Source organism: Callithrix jacchus, chromosome 14 (genome assembly GCF_049354715.1).
Source record: "Callithrix jacchus isolate 240 chromosome 14, calJac240_pri, whole genome shotgun sequence".
Lineage (NCBI taxonomy): Eukaryota > Metazoa > Chordata > Mammalia > Primates > Cebidae > Callithrix > Callithrix jacchus.
In genome coordinates, this window is record NC_133515.1 from 109164840 (window position 1) to 109188527 (window position 23688).

The 23688-nt window shown below is 40.6% G+C and overlaps 1 long non-coding RNA gene across 1 annotated transcript; it reads left to right on the forward strand.

The window, feature by feature from the left end:
* The first annotated feature begins 11495 nt into the window (after window positions 1-11495).
* Window positions 11496-15622, forward strand: LOC144579391 (uncharacterized). The gene is made up of 4 exons (XR_013526824.1): window positions 11496-11548; window positions 13850-14011; window positions 14909-14964; window positions 15404-15622. It is a non-coding gene; the product is annotated as an uncharacterized LOC144579391 (long non-coding RNA).
* Window positions 15623-23688: the final 8066 nt, after the last annotated feature.

Consider the following 23688-nt stretch of genomic DNA (forward strand, 5'->3'; position numbering starts at 1 on the left):
AGCATGAATTCTGGCTTCATCCAATCAGGGCCCTAAACCATCTAAAACTTTCATCAGAAAGTGCCACATAGAAATATTATAGATGGGACAAGAAACAGTGTTGGAGGGCTTCAGAGGGTGGTGATAGTCCTTCATTCATTTTGCTATCCCCAGTGAACAGTGCCATGCCTGGTACAGGGGAGGTGCCCAGTCAAGTTAAATTCATGAAAGAATGGAGGTGAATTAATATAGGAGAATTAGGAAGGGTTCCTTAGGTCAGGTGTCCCATCCAACACTGCAGATGAGTACTGGTCTGTGGCCTTTTAAAAACTGGGCTGCACAGCCTCAGGTGAGTGATTCAGGTGAGCATTACCACCTGAGCTCTACCTGCTGGCAGATTAGCATTGGCATTAGATTCTCCTAGGAGTGTGAACTTTATTCTGAACTGGGCGTGCAACAGATCTAGGTTGTGCACTCCTTATGAGAATCTAATGCCAGATGATCAGAGAATGTCCAGCATCCATACAAAAATACTGAGCATGAAGAGAAGCTGGTAAATATGATCATTTCCCAGAAGAAAACAATCAGTAAGTAGGAACATTCTAAAATGGCAGAGATGATGCAATTATCAAACAGGACTTTAAAGCAGCTATTAACCCTTTTCCCATTTGCCCCGAGAATACTTGCCAGTGGTGCATGTGGCTGCAGTATTTACCCCAAGATAACTTTGCCACAAAATATCTCACTTTGATTATTATTTTCTCACTCTAGTATATCAACTTTGAAAACAAAAGACATTATTCTATTTATAGAATTCTGTTTTTAGTAGCAGTATTTCCATTTACAAAATATAGTAATTCTTTATCACTAAAAATGTCAAATCCTAGAAAATTCAGTATTCCTATGCATGACGTTAACATCCTTCTCTAACAGTTGTGGGCTGAAAATTCATTTGATGAATCTGATTTTTCTGAAATAGACAATTCTGATGATTCAGACAATTCTGATGTGAGTCCTGTTTAGAAATAACTCCAAGAACAGTTTTTAAATTTTATTTTCACATTGAAAATCAGTCAGATTTACTTCAGCCTCAAAAAGGGTGTTTATGTGAAATTAAATGAGTACTAGCAGTGAGCTGCATTTTTTTTTTTGTAAATGGAAAAAGGGTTAAAAATATGTATGAGAATTTAGAGAGAAGTATGAACATGAGAAGCAATTTCTGGAGCTGAAATATATTTTAAATAACCACCCTACCTGATAGAATTAACAGCACATTGGAAATGCAAAATAAAAGATCATTGAATTTAAATATATAGGAGGAAAAAAGCTACAAAGCAAGCTAACAGAATGCTAATGTTCTGTATAGTAACCTCAAGTAGTAACATAAGTGTATTTTGAATCCCGGAATGAAAGGGTGGGGAAGAGGACAGAAATATTTTTTTTTAATGTGAGGGCTGGTAAATTTTTGACATTTGATGAAAACTAAACTCATAGAGCCAGGATGCTTAAGAAATCCAAGTATTATAAATGAAGAAAAACCACATGAATACACATCATAACCAAGCTGTAAAAAATAATAATAAAAAGCCTTAAAAGCAGTAAGGGGGAAAGGAGACACATGAAATACAGGAGTATAATGGTAAGAATTGGCACAGATTTCTCATTAGGAATAATACAAACCAGAAGATAATGGGCTGACATCTTTAAAATGCTGAAAGAAAAAAAGTAATCCTATAAAACTAGGATTTTATATATACAGTGAACATAGCCTTTGAAAACCTTTTCAGACAAAACAAATCTGAGATACTTTATCAGCAGGATATCTGCACTGTGAAAACACAAAAAACAAAAACCTTTTGTGAGGCTGAAAATAAAATAGCAGGTGAAAACTTGGGTTTAAACTGAGGAATGAAGAATACTGGAAATTATAAATAGGCAGATAAATATAAATAGGCAGATGCTTCTCCGTTAGTTTTTAACTCATTTAGAAGGTAATTCACTACGAAAATTGAAAACAATCAAAAGCAATTGCATTCAACCGTTCCCAATATATGTAGAAGTAAAATCTGAAAAAGGGAAAATGAAAATACACTATTTAATGTCTTTAATATTATAAGTGAAATATTAATAACGGTGCCATTTGAAGGTCCATAGTGATTAATGAAAAATTGATGTTTTATCTACGAGACTATAGGCTCTCAACTGGGCTGTAATTTTTGCCCCTCCTGGGGATCTTTGGCAATGTCTGGAAACACTGTTGACTGTCAGGACTGGGAAGGAGTCCTACTGGCAATCTACTGCTTCTAAACGTCTTCAAATACACAGGATAGCCCCTATTACTAAGAACTTCCCAATACAAAATCTCAACCGCACTACTGTTGAGGAACTACTCTAGGTCACTTGATAAGTCAATCAATCACAAAAGAAGAGCAAACAAATGAAAAAAAATTAAATCTAGGAAACAGTAAGGGGAGGTTTTAAGGCTTGTAATGAGGGCAGGGATACTATCATCTTCAAGGGCTTTTTTTCCCCCATTATAATGACTGCAGTGGGCCAACTAGGGGAGGAGGAAGGGCCAGCTATGTTATACCTCTACATGCACAAAGAATTACCTGCTCAAAATGCTGGTAGTGCATCCACTGAGCACACATGAGATGGGTTGTGACCCCAGTTTACAAATGAAAATGGGAGCTTTAAAAACCATTTGAGATTCCCAAGAACTCTGTGAGAAAGGCAATGGTTATTCTCCCTGTTTTAGGGGTAAGAAAATTGAATTTCTAAAAGGTTGCACGGCTAAGTGGCAGATATAAAATTCAAGCCTAGATGGTTATAATAGGCCTGGTCATTACTTTCTGTTCAGCATCTGAATCTGTTTTACGTATTTGGACAACTCTCCACTCTGAATTTTGGTCAGATGCCAGGCCTTTCCACTACTGAATATGCTGATATTGATACACCAAAATCTTGCTTTCTCAGCCTTCCAAGCAACTAGCATGGGAAAGTAACTAGAATAAACTATTCAAGTACACAGAAACACAATTTTAATTGTGTCAGTGCAGCAGAGCATACTCATTTCAAAATCCATTCTAGAAATTTTTCAATATATAACTACACAAAAATATAGACACAAATGTTTATAGCAACATCACTCATAATAGTCAAGGAGTGCAAATAACCTAAATGTCCATCAACTGATAAATGGTAAAATTAAATATGATAAATATGAAAATTTAATGGTAAAATTAAATATTAAATAAATATATCATATTTATTATATATTTATTATCATACTCTAATAAACAATAAAATATTATTTCACAATAGAAAAGGATAAAATACCAATACTTAGTACATCATGGATGAATCTTGAAATCATGATGCTAAGTGAATGAAGCCAGTTACAAAAAGCCCCACATATTGTATGATTCCATTTCTATAAAATGTCAAAACTAGGCAAATCTATAGAGACAGGAAGTAGGTTAATATTAGCCTCAGGCTGAGGGAATTCAGGAGGAAGGAGGAGTCACTGCTATTGGGTTTCTTCTTGGGGAGTCGCAGACATTCTGAAATTAATTGTCGTAATGACAATTACGTAATGCACAGCTCTGTAGATAGGTTACAAATTGAACTGTATACTTGAAAGGGGGGAGGTGAATATACTATGTGAATTATATCTCAATATACTGGTTATTTTTTCAAAAACATCAGTTTGTAAGAAGTCGGTGGCAGCAGAGCAGGCCTGTGTCTGTGGCTGATGGCAGTGCCATGCCATCTTCACTGAGTGGGAGCAGAGGTTTCTGGCCATGGTCTCAGCTCCTTCCTAGAGGCCTCTGTTCCTGCCCATTTCCTGAACCTTGTTATCCTGATTTCATTGGCCTTTCTGTGCACTACCCAGAACACACTGAATACATTTCCTGTCTGATTAAACCACGCATTGTCAGTTTCTTTTAGATGTTACCAAGTACTTTGCCAGATACAGAAATTAATACCAGGCATGTTTACTGATAACAGATTCGGAGCAATAATAAAAATCAGGAATTGATTTTTTTGGCCTGTTTTGGTTACATAATAAATGTTCAAATGTTATTAAGGGAGAACTTTGGCAGCACATTAAAAAGAACCTAATGGAATTATTGATTGTAGTCATTTAGAATGAAAGGGACATTACAGCCGAGCATTTATTGCCACAGACGTATTAGGGAACATAGGAGTTCAAGTCCTCTAAGACTGCCTGGCTACTTCTAATGGCGCTGGTTAATCTCACTTATGAAAAGAAAATGAAACGTTCAAACCTGTAAATATTTAAATCAAGACATAGATTGAGCACCAGGAACTTTTAGTAACCATGCGGAAGGAATCACTGGTCCTATGTAGCTGCAGGGGTATGTGCACTAAGAGCTAAATAGCTCTAATCCTGCACAGGGCTAGTTTACCATAGATTACATTTATATTCATGTCAGATCTCTTATGTGCAAGTTGGAGCATCCACGAGGAAAATATGGACGCCAAGGACTGGATACAACCATACAAAAGTAAAAAATTCAGCATGACTTCAAGCTTTCCCCTTTCCTTAGGGTTTCTTGGACAGCCAAGCATGCTCTCCTACTCATGTAATGGGACTATCCCTGCATAAAGACTCTGGGAAAACCTTAACCAAGGAATGTCATTTACAAGGGAAGCTACTTTGTCTCACGCCCCAATATCACAAGTACTTACGGGCTGCAAATCTCTAGCAACTGTCAGACCCCAGCATGTTCCAGGACAGGATGGCTGGAAGTACAAACTGTAGCAGAGAATCTTCGGAGCTAACATGACTGCAATTTTCCTTGCTCATTTCTTTTGGCAATAATCTAAGAAAACTTGCCAGAATATCACTTGAGCAGCTTAGTGTATAGGCCAGTAAATACTGTCCACAGACCCAAACTGACCAGCTTCCTATTTATGTTAGCAAAGTTTTACTGGAACTCAGACTGCCCATTTGTGTACACATTGTCTGTGGCTACTCTCACACTACAATGGCACAGTTGAGTGGTTACAGCAGAGATCACATGGCCTGGAAGAGCTAAAATGTTTACTGTCTAGCCCTTTATGGAAAGTTTGCTCTCCCCCAGCTTAGGCCAATGAGAAGAAAATAATCTTCTACCAGACTATGTTTATCACATGGATTCAATAATTAGAATTCTAGTTTCAATGCACTAACTAGAACAAATAGAGCTACTTTGAATTGACTAGTTTTGCAAAACCTCAATGTATTAAAATAAAGCTGAGAAGCCAGAAATTTCTCAGGAAAATAAAGAAGGACAAGCCAAAGACATAGGGTGGCAGAATTGTTGGCAAAGATATATCATACACAACCTGCCCACCTGCCACCTGACTGTCCACTGTTTCCTCTGCCAAGGCTTTGAGAAAGCCATTGGTTCTGGATGCACTAGCATCTTTGAAAAACACCCTAGTGGCCGTTCTTGGTAGCTCTGCCTGATCTTGCATGGGGAACCAGTGTGTGTATTATTTAAATGTTCACAAATGTCTCCCATTGTAGACGAGGCTTTTAGTATACTTGGGAACACCATGATCTCCCTTGTAAATGTCAGGCAACGTGTTCTCAATAAACTGAAGGAAAAGGTGACTATAGAGACATTGATGGAAGGTAGTCGTGAGTGGAGCAACGTGGTCACTCCTTCCCTAAAGCTGACTTGAATACTGCTGTTGGGGGAGCCTAATTTGCCATGAACAAAAATGAGCCATGAGCAGACACTGAACGCCTCCTTACGGAAAGGGCAGCGATCGATCCTAACCTCAAGAGATGCTTCATCTGAAGAAACATGCACTTGCTTTTTAAAATCACTATCCATAAATATCTGGATATTCGGTATATTGCCAAAGTCCCCTGAAGGTTTCTCAAACAGTTCTAGCCATTTAGAGCAAAGCAATTTAGAATTTTATTTGAATTCCAGCAAACAAGAATTGCTATTTCATGTCTTACTTTTGCCTAAGATCCTAGAAAGAATAAAGAAAAAATTTACTCATTTTTCAAATACAGAAAAAAACACATTCTACTTCGCAATTACCATATGGGCCCATTGGATCCTCTAAAACACAATATTAAATCTTAGGCCTTTTTTTTTAACATTATGAAACATTTTGGTATTTTAGCACCCTAAGATTATTTCATCACTCCACAATTATTTTCAACTATGCCAAAAAGAAAAAAAAACAAATGATAAGAAATCAGAAGAATAAGGTGATCACCTAGAGTAATAATACAATTTAAAAATGTGTCGTCTTTCAGGTGTTATTGTTACTGAATTTCCCAAACAACTATACCACCTTTCAAGGAGAAAGAAAATAACACTGGAGATTCTGTTTCTGTAGTCTGCTAATAGCTTTCATTGAACTTAGCCTATAATTCAACATCGTTCCTTTATGCCACAAGTGGTTGTCAAAAGTTACAGAGTCTAAGATTTTACCACACTTGCAAGCTACCAAGTTGTCTCAGCAGAGTTTCATGGCTGTCAGCAGCAGACATAAGACTCCTACGTCTGAGATTTAAAGGCTATTCCTTATAGCACAGAAAGCAGTGTAAGCTTCATGCCTATGCTGGTTGCCGTTGCTGCAGGGGACTCCAGGTGTGCACTGTCCCAGCAGTGCATCTGTGCCACAGCTTCAGAGCCTCAAGCATCGGGAAACCATATATTTTATAATGGGCTACAAGCACACCCATCCTTGGCCTCAGAGAGAAACATGACCTTTATTCTACTGGACAGTAAAGATGAATTGGCACATAAAGATAAATACTGCATGATCTCACCCATATGAGGTTTCTAAAATAGTCAAACTCATTGAAGTAAAGAGTGAAATGTGGTTGCCAGAGGCTATAAAGACATACCATAGGCTGGGTGCAGTGTCTCACACCTATAATCCCAGCACTCTGGAAGGCCAAGACAGGTGGATTGTTTGAGCTCAGGAGTTCAAGGCCACCCTGGGCAACGTAGCAAAACCCCTTCTTTATTAAAAAAACTAACAATAATTTAAAAAGTTGCCTGGCATATTGGCACAGACATATAATTCCAGCTACTGGGGAGGCTAAGGTAGGAGAATAACCTGAGCCCAGGAGGTCGAGGCTGCAGTGAGCCAAGATTGTGCCACTTCACTCTAGCCTGGGTGACAGAGTGAGACACTGTTTCGAAAAACAACAACAAAGCATCCTTGATACTGGGTGATTTATGAAGAAAGGAGGTTTAATTGGCATGGTACAGGCTTCTGCTTCTGGAGAGGCCTCAGGAAACTCTCAGTCCTAGTGGAAGGTGAAGGGGAAGCAGGAACACTTCACGTGGCTGTCAGGAGAGCGAGGGTGAAGGGGGAAGTACTACATATTTTCAAACAACTAGAGCTTCTTGAGAACTCACTCACTATCACGTCAACAGCAAGAGGGAAATTTATCTTCATGATCAATCACCTCGCACTGGCCCCTCCCCCACCGAAGAGGATTACAATTTGACATATGATTTGGGTGGGTACACAGACAAAAACCATATCATTCACATATTGCCCCAGGGATCATTCATGGGTCACATATTTATTCACAATAGCCAAGATGTAAAAACAGCCTAAATGTCCATTAACAGACAAATAGATTTTTTAATTGGTATATGCATGCAGTGGAACATTATTTAGCCTTAAAAGGATGGAAATTTAACAGTACTTCTGCCATGGGACAAATGTTCTATATTTGCACTATCCATAAAGTATCTACATAGGGCTGTTGAGGACATCAAATTTGGCCAGTGTGACTGAGCAACTGAATTTTGCATTGTATTGAGTTTTAAGTCATCTCAGTTTAAATAGCTGTATATAGTGAGTAGCACAGCTTTAGGCTCTAATGCTATATAATCAGGGCATTAATTATATAAATGAAGTCTAATACCATAGGCCTTCAGATGGAAATAAGGTATCATCATTGAGTTGCTCATTAGCAACAAAGACTTCCTCACTCTTGATTTTGTGGCAAAAACTTGGACCATCCCACTTTGACTAAAGGACATGTGACAGTAATCCTTTCTTTGTTATAATGTTTGTGTGCTGAAATTCACTTGAAAAAAAAAGGTAGGCTGTGTTTAGATTCTTATAACACTTCCGACTAATTTTTTTACCATCCTACTCTTCTGTAAATCCTTCATTCTCATTTCAATATATACATGTATGTTTTTAAAACTTCTGTCAGTTCAGATGGCAAATAGTAATGGCTTTTTTTCCTAGTTTCTGGTTTGATCATCCCAGTAGATCAAACAACATTTCTAAAACCAAATAATTTACCATATGGTGAATAAGTTACTCTACAAAGCACTGGGTTAATGCTCATGCTGTTATTTACTATAGTACCACATACTCCATGAATTTAAGGAACAGGAATGAATGACTGAAGTTGAAAACCTAGTGAGGCTGGATAGGATCTCTCCTGTACAAACAATAATCTATTTCTCCCACACACAGTTCTAGAAAATGGAAAGGGTACCTTCATTATTATGCTCAATGATACACTCAGAAAAAAAAAAAAAAAAAAGAATTGGATGCCACACCCTGTTTCTCTAGGTTCTGTTGATGTCAAGATTTTGGTCCCCAGGGGAGGAATGTTTCCGCGAGAAACAGCAATAATATGACTAACAAATTTTTGGTGAGGTCAAACACTGGAGGAGCTGGGCAAAAGTGAGGTTGATGTGTTGGCTGAGTAATCCATGCAAACTATCCATCCAGTGTCTTGTCAATAGATACCCTTTCTGCTGGTATCAGTGGGAGTTGTTTCCTTCAAAGAACCATGACTGAAATAATCTTTTAAAGTGAAACTCGGAGACTTTTTCACTGTCAGACGTTGACTGTCAGCCACCAGCAACTAAGAAATGACAAAGTATTCATGCTTTTATAATATATTATATCCTACGTGTCTATGGAGAGCATGTCTTTTTAAAAACCCAAGCTCTACTTGTAATTTGGCATTTTCCATGCTTATTGTAAATCAAATATCCCAATTTATGTTTATTTTTTTCTTACAGATACGAAATATTTTTTCCTGCTTTACCTCTAAGTCCTTTTCTTTTGCCTGTATCTTTCAAATTGAATTATATAAGCAGAGTTGTAATTCTCTTTATGTCTATTGATTATTTTTCAATCTTCCACCTACTGATCAAAGCATTTGATTAGTAAAATGAAGTAGCAGTATCACCTGCCATAACCCACGCTTGGGCACTTTTGCTTGAAGAGGAATGCAGATGTGTGTTTTTATTCTTGAAATGGTTACAACTTTACTGCTGCATTGGAGATGCACATCAATAAACCTTATGAAATCATCCTACGTCTGTTTTCCAGGCTGTCTCTAGGGTTCCAAAGCCCATCCAGCCTGGACAGTAAATGAAAATGATTTGCTATGTACACAGAGCCTTTCATTTTCTAAGCAGCAAGCTCAGTCTTTAATCTTTTATTTACCTCCATCATAACACTTATCACACTGTACTAGGTGCTTGCTTTTCTCTCTCATTATACTGTGCTCTATTTAAGATGGTCAACATATGTGATAGAATGATGATGTATAAAAAAGAGAGAATAAATGAAAAGAGGGAGCAATGGAAAGAGGAAGGAAGAATTTATCATCACAAAAGTATGGCCTCTGTTCTGATCCAGTTACGTTTAAGAGCAGGTAAGAATGCTTACACTATTTTATTCTAATACTTTCATAAATACTGTTGTGTCTTTCTTTCAAATAGCACTTCTGTAAAAACAATTGGGCAAATATTAAGAGAATGTTGGCTGAAGAGTATTCATATTATCAGCAATGATGTCATTGTAGCCTTGATTTCTCTTAAGAATATGGGTCAAGAATATGCCAGAGATGGCCACTGCTAGTGCTAACGAATTTCATTGTCCCCAGAAGGCAGAGCTGGCCGAGACCCACAGGGGCATCTTCACCATGTGCTTTGGGGGGGCTCTTCCAGCAGACTGCTCTGAAGTCTCAAGCCCCAGCCATTCCATCTGGAGAATCTTGGGTTGAATCTCAAGTTCTCAGTGTGTAGTGAATGCCTGAGAGTCAATAGTCCCCATTCTGGAAAAACACTGACTTTTTGCTTCATTCATTCACCCAGACAGTAACTAAGTGACTAGTATATGCCGGGCACTGTAAAGTAGTAAAGAGAAGATGGAAAAATCCTGACTTCATTCTCAGAGCCTGCATTCTGTGGAAAAAGGTAACCAGTAAGCAAAATGTAGATCAAATATACATAATACTAGATGCTGATTATTTCTGTAGACAAAAATAAAGCAAGAAAGAAAGTCAAGGAGTGTGTGAGTTTGTGGTAAGGGAAATATAAACAAAGTAGTGAGAAAGAGTACTATGTCCATATACTCATGTAGAATATACATTATACATATTATATAAATATATACATATGATGATTATATATGCTATGTGATTACAGGTAATATATGTGATATATAGGACATATATAGTAATAAATGTATATGTATGTATACTTTTATATTATATGTGAAAATATATACATAATATACTATATGTTGTCATATATATGATATACACTATATGAATTGTCATATATAATAATATGTACTATATATGCTATATATTACATAATACATATGACTATATGACTATAGTATATACAGCCATATATATGATCATATACAATATATATTGCATGTGCACTCTATATATATATCTATTGTCATGTATGATAATGTATTCATATATGATTACTATACATGATACTATACAACATATGATATAAATACTATATGATAGGTGTACTCTATATGGGATTATCTGTGATATACATGAGGATGACATAAATATGAGGTATATGCGAGCTATAGATATAGAATATACAACATATATGATTTATATGTTATATATCTGGACTACCATAAACATAATGATGTCCAGGCTAGGTTCTCAAAGATTCTTCTTTGAATGGGGTAATGACATGGACAGACGAGCAGGTCCTAGTGTGAAAACCACACTAAGAGTTGCCCAGGGTGTAAGGGAACCAAGAAGCAGGCCCCTAACAACCTCCACAGGCTCCGTGTCCTCAAAGGCAGCAGAGACTCATTTGAACTGTGCTTAGAGACTCTGAGTTATGCTAGAGAGTTTCTGAGTTATTCTAGAGAAGTATTTCCCAAACTTCAGGTCCTGATGCAGAGGGTGAGGAAATCAATCTTCTGAGTATGAACAGACTCCCTTAGCAATAAAATAAAATAAAAAAGTACAATTAAAGAAAAGAGAATGAAAGAGAAAATGCTAGAGTGTAGTGCAAGATTATGTGTTTGTGTGTGTGTGAGAGAGAAATATTTGTTTGCATTTGCCGACAGTAGGTTAAAATATAAAATGTGTCCTACTCTGGATCTGTCCAAATGAGTTAACAATCCAATGTTCTGGAACATATGGTGGCTAACTGCAAACCTAAAGAATGACAGCAAGGCAGTCAGAGCCCTGGAGAGATGCACTCCTCCACATTGCCTATTGCTGAAGATCCAGAACTAGCAGCAAAAACAAAACGATCAGGCTGGGGTAACCTGGGAAGGCTGACTCCTCCCTCTCCCTTTCCTCCTTATCACCTTCTCCAGCGTCCCTTCCAGGAGTGAAGCAGACTGGGAGCACAGCCCAGCTCAGGAGCCTGGCAGTGCTGAGAGGAAGGAAGGTGTGTCACACGCCAGGGCAGGAGCCTTTTGTCACTGGGGACAATGCATTTGGGACACTTATCTATCAGCACAATGTTAAGATGCCCCAGCTAAGAACAGCTTTAAAAGTAAAAAGTGATCTATTTTGACATCCAAGGGATTGCATCGATTAATTCCTCACATCTGTTGGTGCTCCTGGAAGTTTGGAGACTCTGAGTACAGTGGAGAAAACTCCGGATATGCATTATTTAGCCACATTCCCTGCTTTAGAGATCTGGTGAGTCTGGGCAAACTACTCAAACTCTCTGGGCCACATTGGTTTTAACTTGTAATGTGGGCAGTCATAACTGCTTCCTAAGAGCTTTACGAAGATTCTTTTAAAAGTATTTGTCTAGCCACCCATGACCCTCTTCATATAACTGGAAAAAACCACCTTAAACTTCATATGGAACAAAAAGAGAGACCACATAGCCAAGTCAATTCTAAGCAAAAAAAGCTGGAGGTATCACGCTACCTGACTTGAAACTCTACTACAAGGCTACAGTAATCAAAACAGCATGGTACTGGTACCAAAACAGAGATATATACCAATGGAACAGAACAGAGGCCTCAAAGGCAATGCCACACATTTATAACCATCTGGTCTTTCAAAAACATGACAAAAACAGGCAATGGGGAAAGGAATCCCTGTTTAATAAATGGTTTTGGGAAAACTGGCTAGCTATGTGCAGAAAGCAGAAACTGGACCCCTTCCTGGCACCTTACACCAAAATTAACTCCGCATGGATTAAAGACTTAAATATAAGACCTAACACCCGAAAAACCCTAGAAGAAAACCTAGGCAAAAACCATTCAGGACATGGACATAGGCAAGGACTTCATGACTAAAACACCAAAAGCATTGACAACAAAAGCCGAAATAGACAAATGGGACCTAATTAAATTCCACAGATTCTGCTTAGCAAAAGAAACAATCATTAGAGTGAACTGGCAACCAACAGAATGGGAAAAAATTTTTGCAATCTACCCATCTGACAAAGGGCTAATACCCAGAATCTATAAAGGACTAAAACAGATTTACAAGAAAAATAAAACAAACAAACACATTTAAAAGTGGGCAAAGGATATGAACAGACACTTTTCAAAAGAAGACATCTATGAGGACAACAAACATATGAAAAAATGCTCTTCATCATAGTCATTAGAGAAATGCAAATTAAAACCACACTGAGATACCATCTCATTCCAGTTAGAATGGTGATCATTAAAAAATCTGGAGACAACAGATGCTGGAGAGGATGTGGAGAAATAGGAACACTTTTACACTGTTGGTGGGAGTGTAAATTAGTTCAACCATTGTGGAAGACAGTATGGTGATTCCTCAAGGATCTAAAAATAGAAATTCCATTTGACCCAGCAATCCCATTACTGGGTATGTATCCAAAGGATTATAAATTGTTCTATTATAAAGACACATGCACAGGTATGTTCATTGCAGCACTGTTTGCAATAGCAAAGACCTGGAGCCAACCTAAATGTCCATCAATGATAGACTGGACAGGGAAAATGTGGCACATATACACCATGGAATATTATGCAGCCATTAAAAATGGTGAGTTTGTCTCCTTTGTAGGGACATGGAAGAAACTGGAAAGCATCATTCTCAGCAAACTGACACAAGAACAGAAAATCAAGCACCACATATTCTCACTCAGGCGGGCTTTGAATAATGAGAACACATGGACACAGGGAGGGGAGCATCACACACTGGGGTCTGTTGGTGGGGACTAGGGGAGAGAGAGTGAGGGTTAGGCAGTTGGGGAGGGATAATGTGGGGAGAAAAGCCCAGATATAGGTGATGGAGAATGGAGGCAGCAAACCACATTGCCATGTAGGTACCAACGCAACAATCCTGCATGCTCTTCACATGTGCCCCAGAACCTAAAGTGCAATAAAATATATATATAGAGAGAGATAGATATTTTTAAAAAGTAGTGTCTATAAAACTCCTGGTCCAGTGTCTGGCAATCAGTAGTCATATTAATTCAAGTCCTGATTGTGTTATTAGGGCACATTATCTTACCAAAATAGTAATTGTTTGAATCTTGCAAGAACTCAGAATCAAGGTTAAAAAGGAACAAGAAATACCAACCGCTCAGGACAAAGACTCTTGATGTTATTTATCTTGAAGGTGACATTGTAACAAGAACTTCTCAGCTGGAGTTAATTGATTTCAACAATTCAAGTCCACCAGGCATATCAGCCCAGGACAGCTTACCATGCTGGCCGAGTTAATTTTTTTCACATAGGTTTTGAAGCGCTGCAATGTTGAGAGGAGACCAAGGGCTGTGGGGTGAGTAAAACCTACCTGATCTCACTGTGAATGTTCCATGCTGAGGGAAGTGCCTTTGTTGCTGCCAGGGTTTAAGCAGCATGGTGTGTTTAGGTCACATTCAGGCAGCCGCATTTCCCTGCTGCAGTCCTTATCACTAGAAGTTGGCATATGCAAATCTCAGCAAGGACTGTCCCAGTCATCCTAAGACAGGATTAAAATACCCATCCCTTGAGTTCATGTCTTTTGCAGGGACATGATGAAGCTGGAAACCATCACTCACAGCAAACCAACACAAGAACAGAAAACCAAACACCACATGTTCTCACTCGTAAGTAGGAGTTGAACAATGAGAACACATGGACACAGGGAGGGGAACATCGCACACCGGGGCCTGTGGGGGATGGGGGACTAGGGGAGAAATAGCATTAGGAGAAACACCTAATGTAGATGGTGGGTTGATGGGTGCAGCAAACCACCATGGCACATGCATACCTATGTAACAAAGCTGCACATTCTGCACATGTGCCCCAGAACTTAAAGTATAAGTAAAAAACAGAAAACAGGTGTCATACTGGATTGGACCTGGAGGACGTGTCAAACCTTTCCTCTCTAGGTTGGCTTTTATAAGCAAAATGATGCAAATTAAGCACTGGCACATAGTTTATTTCATCATTATTGTTGTTACCATTTTCTGTATGATAGACTATTATGTATATGAGTTTCTTCAGGAAAAATTATATATATTTAATATATGATCTTTGAAAAAAATGTTCATCCCTGCACTGTGTACTGACCAAAATACTTCTGTTTCTGTTATCCCATTTAAACTTCACAATTCATCTTGCTGTGGGCCGGATTCTGTGCGAGGTACCCAGGGGGTCACTGGGGTTGTGTATTTTTTGCCTCATTTTACAGATGAAGAAAATAAAATTCAATGCATGTCAGGGGTCCTGCCCAGGGACACACAGGGTGCAGGTGAAGGATCAGGATTCAAATCTGTGCCCTGATGGCAGGCTAAACGCTCCCAGGTATAATTCTCACATACCCAGACACACAGTAAAGGCCAGACATCCTTCCAGAGTTCTCCTTTCTGTTCCTACATCTTGACAAATAATGTATCCTCCAGCAAAATGATAATACTTGATATTTCCTGGAAACATTATGCCATGTTCTTGTCTCATTTTTTTCTGATCCAGTCCTTTTTCAAGAAATGTTTTTATATTTATCTTCTCCTTATGAGTTGCTCCTCCTCCTTTTCTCTTTCCAGACCCAGATGGGAACCCCTCCTCCCCCAGGAAGCCCTCCTTGATTTTCCCAATTGTCCAGGTGCTCTTTCTTTGTGCTCACAGAGAACCTGACATTTCTCTCACATCTTTTAACAAATTATGTTGTCATATTTCTATTTTGCAGCCTGCCTTCTCCATTACACAGTAACCTAAATGAAGACAGGCCCCAAATCTTATTTCTCTTGGTGACCTATTCCCTAACAACTATGCCTCACACATAATAAGTGTTGAGAAAATAAGATTGTTGATTAAATGAATGAACAAAACTTATGTTAATTAGTCTGTGAACATAATATAGAAGTCGACTAAGGTCAAATTATTAGAGGTGCATTAAAAATGCAAAAGGAAGAGAAATAGAGTTTATTGGTTTGATATTTCATATCAGCTTGAACTACAGGAACACAAGGATTTGTTCTGAGTCAGAAAGTCGATGGTTGTCTGATTTTCGTCATGGGGAAGTGCTATGGTTTGAAGGCATGTTCTCTCCAAAATTCATGTTGGAACTTCATCCCCACTGTTGCTGTAATAAGAGGTAAGGCCTTCTGGGAAGGACTAAATTATGGGAATTCCACCCTCATAAATAAAGTAATGCCCTTATAAAGGAGGCGTCAGAGACAGTTCACCTGTCTTGTTCTTCTGCTCTTCCGTCACACCAACCAGGACATGGCATTCCTCCCCACTGAGGAGGCAAGAACCAGGTGCAGTCCTGCAGGCAGAAAACAGGCCCTTTCTAGACATGGAACCTACAAGCACCATGAACTTGGAATTCACAGCTTCCAGAATTGTGAGAAATAAAATTTTTGTTACTTATAAATTACCCAGTTTCAGGTATTTTGTTATAGAAGCACAAATGGACAAAAACAGGAAGGCTTTTCTTCTATTTTATAATGTGATGGAATTGAATTTCTCATCACTTTCAATCAAACTGAAGATTATTCCTTGTTTGCTATTTGATGGAGTTGGCCAGAACATTATAAATTATGGAAAAACAGGGCTAAATAATTTGTTTCTCTGTTGCATAAAAAATGCCAGCATCTATGGTTTACAGTTCTGAAGGTACATTTTGGAGGTTTTGTGATTTTTACTTTTATAAGGGACACATGATAAAAAGTTCATATAACATGTATTATTTAAGAAGAACACTGCCAGGCATGGTGATTCATGCCTGTAAGTGCAGGAATTTGGAAGGCCAAGGTAGCTGGATCACTTGAGGTCAGGAGTTTGAGACCAGCATAACCAACGTGGTGAAACCCCATCTCTACTAAAAATACAAAATTAGCTGGGTGTAGTGGCACATGTCTGTAATCCCAGCTACTTGGAAGGCCAAAGCAGAATGGCTTGAACCCAGGAGGTGGAGGCTGCAGTGAGCTGAGATCACGTCATTGCACTCACTGCACTCCAGCCTGGGCAACATGAGCGAAACTCCATCTCAAAAAAAAAAAAAGAAAAGAAAAAGAAAAAAGAAAAGAAGAAGAAGAAAAGAACACTAAATCTCCAGAGTTTGAGAAATACCCAGCATGGAGCTTGAGAAATGAAATATGACCAGTAATTTGGAAGCATCCTGGTGCTACTCCCCATTTGCAATCTCTAGCTTCCCCTCAGAGAGAAGATGACACATCATCAATTGTAAATTTAAATTTCTTGCTTTCTTTCAAAACCGAACTATCTGCCATCCTCCTATTCCCCAATTGATCTATTGCTTAATTTTGCATTTTCCTCAATTGACTGTACTACCTGTATTACTCTGCAACTCACCTCTTTTACCCACTATGCCGTTTTTGAGCTTCATCCACACTGATATGCGCAGCTGGGGTTTGTTCCGCTTTCCCGACATGCAGTTTTCCTGTCTGGTGATGGTGTCACAGGGCGTTCATGCAATAGTCCATCAGATGCTTCCATTAACGCTCCCATGAACATCCTTGCTCATGTTTCCTTGGCACATGTATAAAGGGTCCCAGGGCAGCCTCTGAGGGGAAGAAAGTCGAGCTCTGAAGCTCAACTTTACTAGGCAGTGTCGCAAAAGCCTTCCAGTGTGAGAGTAACACGCTATACCAAAGCAGGTAAGAGAGTTCCCAGTGTCACATAACCTCCCCAGTGTCTGATACTGCTTGAATCCATGTTTGACTCTCATGGCTTCAGTGTGGGTTTAATTTGCACATCGTCACTGATGCGTGAGGGTGAGCTCCCTGCTGTGTGGATGGACCAGGAACAGGACCCTGTCATGTTAGTGCCCTGGGCCAGGGTCCTCTGTGTCTTCTCACACTATCTTTTATTGATGGGAAGATGTGAATGAGAATGATCCCTACATTATGAGGTTATTGAGAAAAGCAAATGCAAGATCATGTATAAAGCACCTAGAACACAGTAGGTGTTTGAAAGGCAGCCGCCATTCTTTCTGGTTGCTGTAATATTCTGTTACATCTATCACCTTCCATCCCATTGCCCATTCTCCTAACTCAGGACCAGCCTGCCTGACGGACTGCAGTTAGATGTCCAGATACACGTTTCAATGTTCAACATCCACCCACTGATGCAGGAACTTTCACCAGTTACAGCTTCATCAGCTCAGCTGCTAACTAAGAATCCTGGAAGAGTGGACCCTCCTTGGCAGAGGAAGAATTAGGCTGCTATCCATTTCCCACGTAGTTCTCAGGGCAGAGATGAGACATAAAGGGCAAGAGGGGAAATGGCCTTAACCCAGGAGGAGGAGGTGGTGTGTGGTGCCTTGACTGACTTCTTTACAGGCGAGGTTGCCAGAGAATATGGAGACAGGCTGGGCCATGGCCAAGCAGCATGGAAGGCTCGCACCGGTGGTTAAGACCTGATGCGATAAACTCAGGGGCAGGTAGAGTTGGATGTAGACCCTCACTGAGTCTACACAGCGGGGCAGCGGGGGACATCAAATTCCTCCAGAGTCCGGCTTAAGAACCCGACTCCACTGGAAATTGCCAAAGTCAGCAGAGGCTGACCAAGGTAAGGCTAAAAGTCAGTGGGGAAATGATGTCTGTATCCCAACTATGTGTCAAGTGCCTTCCTCGGCCCTGGGTATATAAAAACTATCTTGGTCCCCACCTCCTGGAAATTAGAATCTAACGGTTTAGTTAAATGCAAAGCAAACAGTGGCAAAAGGTATAGCCCACATTTACAGCCACATGGTGTGATAAAAAGAAACGTGGAGGATTCCATAAGGATAGAGAAGAGATACTTGATCTGGGGAAGCACTTTCTAAGAATGAGCAAGAAGAAGTCACGTGTCCCAGGACGCAGCAGGAAGCAGCCGGTGGACATCAGGCTTAGCCAAGGGAATAAAAACAGTGAAGTATGAGTTAGAGACTAGCCAGTGAAGGGAGCTCAACATTCCCAGAGGCTGGGAGGTTGCAGAGGCTGGATCACAGGCAGCCTTGTAGGCTTCTCAGAACAGCTTGGACTTGGCTGGGCACAGTGGCTCACACCTGTAATCCCAGCACTCCGGGAGGCCAAGGTGGGTGGCTCACCTGAGGGCAGGAGTTTGAGATCAGCCTGGCCAACATGGCAAAACTCCATCTCTACTAAAAATACAAAAATGAGCCAGACATGGTGGTGCACAGCTGTGGTTCCATCTACTCGGGAGGCTGAGGAGGCAGGAGGATTGCTTGAACCAGGGAGGTGGAGGCTGCAGTGAGCTGAGATTGTACCACTGCACTTGGACTTACTCCAAGAGAGATGAAAAACCAAGGGGTCTTTGAAGTAGAGAAGGCTCATGACGTGGCTTGTGTGTTTAGGCGAATCCCAGAGAGCAGGTGTGGAGAGTAGGTTGGTGAGAGCAGGAGTGAGTGCAGGGAGACACCGTGAAAGGCAGCAGTACAAGGGGTACATGAAGGTAGCCTGAACAACAGTGTAAACATGGTGAAAAATCCATGTTAATATCTCAGGGGGTCCAGAAAATGTCTGCTGAATGCAGACTGTATTCTGCTGCGACTTAAGCATTAGGATATTCTTGTATTATAATTTTTTTTTTTTTGAGACAAAGTCTCACTCTGTAGCCCAGGCTGGAGTGTAGTGGCATGATCTTGGCTCACTGCAACCTTCTCCTCCTGGGTTCAGGCGATTCACCTGCCTCAGCCTCTGGAGTAGCTGGGACTACAGGTGCCCCCATCACACCCCAATAATTTTTGTATTTTTAGTTGAGATGGGGTTTCACCATATTGGTCAGGCTGGTCTCAAACTCCTGACCTTAGGTGATCCACCCACCTCAGCCTCCCACAGTGCTGGGATTACAGGCGTGAACCACCGTGCTCAGCCCGTATTATAAACTTCTAAGATGAGGAGACTTAAATCACTGATATTTTTGAGTTATAATCAAATCTCCTTATGTGTGTACATATATGAGGAAAACGTGACAGTGGAGAAGAGGGTATTAGCCTGAGCCTTCCCGTCCTGACTGCGGCTTCTTTTCAACGTGACTTTAAGTATGTACCTTCCTATGCTGCGGCCCTGGTTCTTCTTGTTTGAAATGATGGAATTCAACTGCATTTTTTTCAGGTTTCTTCCAAGTAAAATTTAAATATAGGTCTAGAAGCATTAATTGTGTTTGTTTCAATGTAATATAGCATTGAGGGAGGTGCTTTTGTCTTCCATTCAAAATTATTAGGTAGTATTCTAAGATCTCAAGAGCACTTATGAGTTTTTTTACATTTTAAAATTTGAGTAAAATGCAAAGAATATAGCATGCTTTTAGACAGTATAAGAGAACACTTCAGTCTCAGAACTGTGCTGCTAACAATATAGGCTATGATCAAATATTCATCTGTGTTTGGTACTATTGTTCATAACTGCACATCTGCAATTTCTCTAGTCTCAGACCTCAGCAGTCAGCATCCAAGCACACAGATAGGGGACGCTAACATTTGCAACAGAATTTCCCAGGATTTTTATGCACATGATACCTGTAGCTCCTATGTCAGCCTCCCGCAAAAGTGGAGAAAGATTCTCTTACCTTGTGGAGAAGCCAGCTGATGGTCAGCAGGAGACAAGGTTACCTCAGCAGTCAGCATCCAAGCACACACATAGGGGACGCTAACATTTGCAACAGAATTTCACAGGATTTTTATGCACATGATACCTGTAACTCCTATGTCAGCCTCCCGCAAAAGTGGAGAAAGATTCTCTTACCTTGTGGAGAAGCCAGCTGATGGTCAGCAGGAGACAAGGTTATTTGACTTGCTGACAGCTGGGGAGATGAGAAGTGGTAGAGAAAGGCATTGGGTCTGAATCTAGGGCCCTTTGCAGGGTGCCTATGACTTTAATGATTCCACTGGCAGAAAAGGGCTTCAAAGCCATCCTCGGGAAAATGAACCTCACTTGTGCATATACACACACATACATACCCCAAAATTTGACAAGAAATGCAGGCAATGATGAGCCTTCTTTTAGTTGAGAAAGTCAGAATTGTTAAGTGAATCCAGCAGATGAGTCCCTTGGAGAGGAATCTTCCGGATCTCAGCTTGAACTAACAACGTTCTCCCATTTCCCCTGTCACTGGCCTGGGCATATAAAACATTTGTAGTACCTCTGTGTTCAGAAGGTTCCACATAGCACATCAACCATTCTAGATTCTTGACATTTGGCTTTTCTTGACAGCTTGCAGTAACGTGACTGCAGGTGCTGGCAGGGAAGGAAAGCTTCCCATGAAATATTTATTGTAAGGGCAAGCAGAATGAGGAAGACAGAGCAGGGTCCTTGGAGAGGAGCTGGAGCAGAGATGTGGATGGAGCCAAGAGGCGGTAGCAAGATATGAGATTGGTGAGGGGACAAGCTTCGGGGTGGCAGAATGAGTTGACAAGGAGGCATTGATTGGAAAGGGCTGCGACTGGAATAGCAGGTGAGCAATGACAGAAAATGGGAAGAATGTCAGCTGCAGGTGGGCAAAGATGGGTTCTTGTAGAAATTAGAGAAGCACTGGTCTCCGCGAATAACGAATAATAAAGACAGAAGAGCATAACATTGGAAAAAATTATACTAACTGAATCTGACCAACTCAATAAATAAAACCTCTGTATATTCTACCCTCCCTTTAAGATTGCTCTGAGGATACAATGATCTAATATTTATAAATAGGCTTTGCATGCTATAAAACATAATGTGGCTATAAGGTATTATGCCTGAATATCCCTTAAACTACTGGGCTTCTTCCCCATTTATTAAATTGTCACCACAGTTGTTACTGACATCTATATTTGTAATTGAAACTCTGCAGTCCCACTCCTGGCTCCATAGGAAAGACTCTGCTTATGTGAAGGACTATGGCCCGGGAAAGAGCTCTTCCACAGAAAGAGTGGGTTGAGTTGCCCCAGCTGGGTATGAGGCAAACACCCCAACAAGGAAGACAGGAGTGATTCTGAGTACAACTCCCTTATTGTTCTTGGGTCCATATTTCAAAAATTCATATCTGAGTTCTTGGGAAAGCAACTGTATGTTAAAAACGAAAAGAACTGTTTAAAACCTCTGTGATATGGGATTAAGACATTGAGGGCACGAAGCAGACATGCTTGGTGGACTGTGTAGCAGGGCAAGGAAAGCTGGTGCCCAAGATGGGGTCACGAGTGGAGCTCGTGGCTGCTTGAGTTTTGGGCCAGCCAAAACTCGGGAGGGAGACAGAGAAGGGCTCAGAGGGCATAAGAAAGGAGGCAGCCTCAGCAGCTTCAGCAGTGACACAGAGACCCACTTTCCTTCAGCTGGGACAGCAGCTCTGCACCCCAGAAAGAAGGAGGAGGGGGGGGAGGAGGGGGAGGGGGAGGGGAGGGGGAGGGGGAGGGGGAGGGGGAGGGGGACGGGTGCCCTGTAAAGACCCAGCTGTCTGGGTCAGTCAGTGCTTGCAGGGGATCCACATGGAGCCTCTCAGGATTTGTGGAGGACGATTCCAACTGTGAACTGGAGTTTCGACAATTCTCAGAGGCTGTAAGAGAAATCTGTTTTCCAGCTCTTGTTTCGGCTCTCCAGGCTGAAAGGGGTATTCAAGCTTTATGTTCATTTGGCACCACGTTTCACTGTCTTGATTTTATGTGCTTGACGTTTGTCCTTCATGCTGCCCATTCACATTTTATCCATTCAGACTAATCACGTTAGCTCAGTTACAATTCCCCTGGTCAGTTCGGGGCCAGTCTTGGCTCCTTCCTCAGTCCCCTTTAAGCTGTCTTTTGATCAAACACCCAGGAGCTCGTGGAGTCACACAGGACAGCGTAATCCATGTCGTCTGCAAAGAGGAAATTGCTATTGCCTGCTTTCTTTCTGACTCATCCCTGCTGCTGTCAGATCTTCTCATGGGGGATTATTTTTGCATTTATTTTGGGTCCTCTTTGGAGTGGACTAGTAGATACAAGTCCCTTTCTCATAGCCTACTCACTAACCAGCCTGAAATACTTAGGATTCCCCCAGGGCCAGGCCTCCTCTTCCCATTGTTCATGCTGCTCCCTTCACCAGGTTCTTAACTGATAATCCTTTTTAGCTGGGTTATTGTCACCTCTGGGAAGGCATCCTGACATCCCTCCCCTCGTTTGTCAGTGGAGTTTTACTCATTGCTAGATGTCCCCCCACCACCTTTACGAAAGGATTCATTCATTGATTTAATCTTTCATTCATTTATCTATTTAATCACATGTTTACGGAGCACCTGCCCATGCTAGACTGTAGATATAATAAAGGAAGCTCAGCTCTTCCTCCCATAAATTTCACAGCTCATTTGTTCATCCTGTAAATATGTGCTGAACACTTACTATGTGTTAGGCACTGTCCTAGCCTCTAGGATGCAGCAGTGAATCCAACATTCTGTCTTTATCGACAGAACAAAAGAGGTTAATCGAATAAGCATAGCGAGGGCTATGGGATGAGCTCTCACACAGATTAACGCTTTGATAAAAAGTAAAATTTCTGTGAGATCACATTCCAAGCAAATTAAGAAGGCAGGGAAATTTTCTATGAGGGGATGGTGCTTGAGTTGCTGCCAGAAGGAGACTAGAGCTAATTAGAAGAAGTAGCTGGACAAGGGAGGAATACCATGTTCAAAGACCATGCTGAGAAGGTATGCACATGTCTGCATATCTGAAAGGGGTTTGGAGCACCTGACCGGGCAGAGAGAGGAGAGAAAGCAGAGTGGGAGGTTGAGAAAAGCAGACTCAACAGGCACACACTGGCTGATAAAGAAATTTATTTTCATCTTAAGAGCAGTGAAAAGACTTTAAAGAGAGTCTTACTGCAATAAAGAAAATGAACTCCAAGAACCATGAGAAGAATCTGGTGTCCTCATCTGTTCTCATTCTCTAATGAAGACATACCCAAGACTGGGTAATTTATAAAGGAAAGAGGTTTAATTGACTCACAGTTCTGCATGGCTGGGGAGGCCTCAGGAGACTTACAATCCTGGCGGACAGGGAAG